The sequence below is a fragment of the Hydra vulgaris genome, chromosome 09 (genome assembly GCF_038396675.1).
Source record: "Hydra vulgaris chromosome 09, alternate assembly HydraT2T_AEP".
NCBI lineage: Eukaryota > Metazoa > Cnidaria > Hydrozoa > Anthoathecata > Hydridae > Hydra > Hydra vulgaris.
In genome coordinates this window covers 2,624,600-2,630,000 of record NC_088928.1, presented here as the reverse complement: position 1 = coordinate 2,630,000, position 5,401 = coordinate 2,624,600, and the positions used below count along the sequence as shown (strand labels likewise).

At 26.0% G+C, this 5,401-nt stretch overlaps 1 long non-coding RNA gene across 3 annotated transcripts in view; it reads left to right on the top strand.

Annotated features, from left to right (window-relative positions):
- LOC136084976 (uncharacterized) overlaps window positions 1-1,272 on the top strand; it is a 7,013-nt gene extending 5,741 nt beyond the window's left edge. For all 3 annotated transcript variants that reach the window (XR_010640965.1, XR_010640963.1, XR_010640964.1), the window contains exons 2-4: window positions 103-175; window positions 478-562; window positions 1,135-1,272. This is a non-coding gene — a long non-coding RNA (uncharacterized LOC136084976). The remainder of the gene's footprint in view (window positions 1-102; window positions 176-477; window positions 563-1,134) is intronic.
- The last annotated feature ends 4,129 nt before the right edge of the window (window positions 1,273-5,401 follow it).

The following is a 5,401-nucleotide window of genomic DNA, read 5'->3' as shown; positions in this document are numbered from 1 at the left end:
TTACTCCAACTAGTAATTGCTCTACCATATTTATTCAAGTAGAACTTCTAGTAGAATTAACTCTGTATACATATTATTAAGCAATAATTTTTTTTTTTTTAGCTTAAGCGGAAAACTTCTTTTATTAGTACCAATCAACGATTATAAAAAAATTGAGAAACCAACTGTATGTCAGGTAAAAAAATATAAAAATATTTATTTCACCTTGACAATTGAATGACAATTATAAATATCGACAAACCTAAATTTTGACTGAAGAACTAAGGAGATGTAAGATGCACACATAAGTGATTCAGAGACTTGAAGTTCTAAACTTCAAGAATCAGGTTGCTTTTTATAATTTTAGCTCATGTGAGCAAACTTTTTTATAATTTTTCAAAATCGGTTTTATATCTAATATTCTTAACTAAATACTTCAATGTCAGTCTATATAAAAGATTAGAGTGTGCAATCTTTTGTATTGCTTTTTAATATCAGTTTAGAACAAAAAGTGGTATGTATCACAATTGTTCACATATTAGAGAAGCTAGTCCTGATATCACAATGCAAAAAGTTGCCAAATGTAAGTTCATCTGTTTTTGTTTAACGTTTTATGCTAAATAAAACTAGAAAATTATTTTTTTAAAAAGTTAAAAATGTGTATTTATTTTTAACATAAATTATATAAATTTTTATGATAAAATAAATGATATAACAAGGTTTGATGAAAATTAAATAGTTTTAAATAAAAAAAAGTGTTTGTTGTTATATTCTTATTTACAATTATGTATAAAGTTTTCCTAAATAAAATAAAATGTAATCAAACTAAATATTTTCCATGATTATTTATGGTCTTTTTCAGCTTTTGCTAATGTATGGGATAAAATTATGTCAAAATGCGTTATAGCATTGTTTAAGAATGCTGGAACTTATGGAAAAAGATCATTAGAAAAAAAAAACTTTATTGTATAGAGTATTTATAGATAATTTTTTAATAAATATGATGTGGGTGTCGTTTATATTGTTCCTTTTATATACACTTTTATATACAAATTTTACATTACTTATTTCTTATTATTATTATTTACATTTTGATTTATTTTTGTATATTCTAGTGAATGCATGAAAGATTTCTATGGTCTTTTTTCTTTTTAGGAACATTAGTGTCACATGTTTCAAAATTCGATAAGTTGAAAGGCGATCGTTTGAAGAGAGCTCTTAATAGAATAGCATAAAAATTACTTTATTATGTTTTTGTATGCTTAAATTGTAATTAAACACAAAATGTTTAAACTTTTAGTTATTTATCCGGATCTAGACTGATAGACCTAAGATTTTTTATTTATTTTTTTATACTTTTTAGGTTATTTAGGTGCTCCCAAAAGTCCTTACGGTCTTATCACGGAGCACCGCGGGAGAGCATTTAACTAGAAGTTCACGCCCCTACTTTCTTACCAATGTTGCTTATTGGGCTAGAGCCGGCGTTGAACCTCGGACCTGTTAGTTAGAGTTCAGAGCCGGCGTTTAACTTTGGACTTGTGGTTAGAGCTCTGAGCCAGAACTCTAACCACTACGCCACAGCTGCTCAATTTTCATTTGTGAAAATATTTTTTTTCATAAGTTATTTACTTAAATAATTTATACCTAAAAAAGAGGTTTTTAGAAAAACGTTAAAAACGATAAAACGTTTTATTTAGACTTAATAAAAACCAAAAAGTAACGTTTTCAGAAAAACGTTTGTTCACAGCTTCATATGGAGGTTCAAAAAACCAATAAAAAACGTTTTTTGTAGGACCCATAAAAAACGTTTACAAAACGCTTTTAAAAAACGTCCGGTCACCGTTTCATATAGACGTTTAAAAAACCAATCAAAAATGTATATACGGGACCATTAAAAAACGTTTGCAAAACGTTCTTGTGCCCACTGGGTATTAGAGTTCAAGTATATCGTAAGCAATCCATATTTGAATCGCCAATTACAAAGTTTTTTTTCTTAAAATAATTACGTACTTAATTTTTAGTATAACTCCATGCAACTTCCAATATATGTGATATAGTATATATATATTAATAACAAATTAATACTATTAATTTAATATAGTAAAAATATTTTTTAATTTGATAAATAATGTATACTCTATCTTATATATTAGTTTATATATTATCATATATTTTATATATTATCATATATTTTATATATTATATATATTATTCATTATTTATATTTATATATTATATAAATTATCATATATTTTATATATTATCATATATACTATATCATATATATTATTTTATCAAATTAAAAAATATTTTTACTATATTAAATTAATAGTAAAAATTTATTATTAATATATATACTATAATAAATTTATATACTATAATAAAACTATAATAATTTTTTTTTTCGTTTAATAAAATCAAAATATATTTGATTCAGATATGTTTAAAGGGCCACTCAATTTGGATAAAAAAGCTGCATGCTGCTTCTAATACATGGTTGCCGACCTCTGTATTACAAAAAAGCGGCAAGTTAAACGCAAGCGCAGTGGTAATTTATAAATTAAAAAATGGCTAGGTCCCAGGCAACAGAAAAAGTGTAATAAGGCTGTCAGTTATTTGTATATTCAAGGTAAATGTTATATCTAGAGCTAAACTAGGTATAGTTATTTGTATATTCTAGGTGTATATTCTATATAATATGTGTTCCTTATTATTATATAATTTTTTTTTATATAGTTCTTTTATAATATGTGTTCCTTATTATTATTTACACGGTGGAGTTAAGGCAATTTACAAATTATTCAACTTCATTTATTTGGAATTTTTTAAGAACACCATTTTGGAGTCTTAAGATCACCTTCGTTCATTGGCGTTAACATGAACTTAGTAAAAATCTTTTGAAAAAGTGCCTTAACCCACTAATCGGTTCTGACCTATATCAGCTATATATAGTTTACAAAGAAATACTAGAACTTCGACCAAGAAAGAGCTTATAATTAAGAAAAATTGCCAATAAACGATCAGAACAGATCATATTATTAAACTATGATGCTCATTTTACCTAAACAACGTACTTATTTAAAAACATTTTCAAATTTGTACAATCACAATGATTTTAAGAAGAATTTGAAAAAAATAAAGAATCTTCCGTCTTGATTTTTTCGCTACAAACATTTTATGACACTGCAAAATTTATCATTTTAATTTTTTTCGTCTTTTCATAATTCACAGCCCTGATCATTTAACGGAAATATGTCGAGGTCAACAAAATATCATAATATTTTAATATAATATTTTAAAATTGCTATAATATTTTAAAATATTATATATAATAATATATATAATATTTTAAAATCGCTATAATATTTTAAAATTGACCTTAACTACACCGAGAAGTTAGTTTATATTTAGATTAATTACTCAAATTAGTAATCCTACAGTAATGCGGCCTAAAATATTTTTATTTTTTCGCTTGCTATGTTCTCAAATATTATATTCTTCATATTTAATGTTTATTGTTTTATTTAAATAAAAAAATCACAAAAATTGTATTAAAAGTTCTTATTGGAACTATAATGGAACTTTAATTACTTTAGATTACTTTTTTAGTGGCTAAAAAATAAAAATGATAAAAATAAATAATAAAAAGCTATAAACAGTCTAGTTATTAGTTTGAATATAATTAATAATTATCCACTGCAAAAAAAAAAATATATATATATATATATATACACACACACACACATATATATATATATATATATATATATATATATATATATATATATATATATATTTAAACAACTTTAAAAAGTATTCTACACAATAGAGTGCTCAATGTTCTTAAAAGAACAGAGCAATTATATATATTATATATATATAGATATATATATATATATATATATATATATATATATATATATATTATACACACACACACACATACACACACACACACACACACACACACACACACACACACACACACACACACAAACACACACACACACACACACACACACACACACACACACACACACACACACACACACATATATATATATATATATATAAAATGTATTTATATCTTGATTTTTATTGATTCGAAGTCCTTCTAAACTTAAAGAAGGCCTTGGATTGATCGGTATAAGAAATTCTAATAGAATAAACATAAAACAAGTTGTTATATAAAAAATAAATCGTTTAACACTTGTTAAATCGGCAAAAAATATGTATAAATAAATTTTTAATTCTAAAATAAAAATGATGGACAGAGTCATATAATGAATCGTTAAACGAACTATGTAAGCATAAAAAAAATCTTCCCATGCAAAAACGTCTGCTCTTATGTAATTTAAAAGAATTGTTTGTTGCCTTTAAAACCATGAACCCAGAAATAAAAATACAATTTTCAAATTTTTTTTTAAATGATGTATTACTGTTGATGCTTTAGGAACACAATCTGTATGCATCTGTCATAATATTTCTGGTTTTTCAGAAAACTATAAATTTGTGAACTATATTTGAAAACTATAATTTGTAGAAAAATATAAATTTGTACAAAACTTTCATTGGAAAAATTTACAATGTAAACTCTATCATGAGATAAATAATTTCAAAAAAAAAGGTAAAAATAAAAAAAGTAAAAATGTTATTATTTTGTTTCAAATGATCTGATGCATGTGAATGTGGTGTATAAAATTATTGAGGCTATCAAAACTGATATTAACCCCCCCCCCTTCACTCTATCATATTTCTCTTTATTCTACATCACTCTCCTTCATCTTAAGACTCCGCTCTCCTTCATCACTCACCTTCATCTCAAGACTGCATTCTTTTTATGTTATTACTGACTAAATTGACCAAGCTCTTTCTCTTTATGCTTCAGGCAATATCTTTGTTGTTGGTAACTTTAATCCTCGTCACACTGAATGGCTTGACTCTAGTATCAGTAACTCTAAAGGTGTTAAAGTCTACAACTTTTACCTTTCTCAATCTCCAGCACAAATAGTTCCAACACGCTTTCCAGATAATATGAATCATTAACCTTCTTTACTTGACTTGTGTCTTGTTTCTGATTCTAGTCAATGATCAGTTTCTCCACATTCACTCTTAGGTGCCTCTGATTACGGTTTGATCTCTCTAAAAATATTATTTCATGGTTCTTCATTATCAGAATCCCCCTATCATTGTACTTCTTATAACTATCTTAAACCTGACTGAAACTCTGTCCGTGGTTTTCTTCGTTATGGCCTTTAAGTAGAGATCTTTTGTCTTCCTGTTGACAAATGTGCTTCTTACGTAACTTCGTGGATTCACGCAATCTTTTATTCCCTCTCGACAATTCCAGGTCAAGCCTCACTCTTCTCCATGGTTTTCCTCACATTGTGCTGCAGCAATTGTCAATCGAAACCGTTACTTC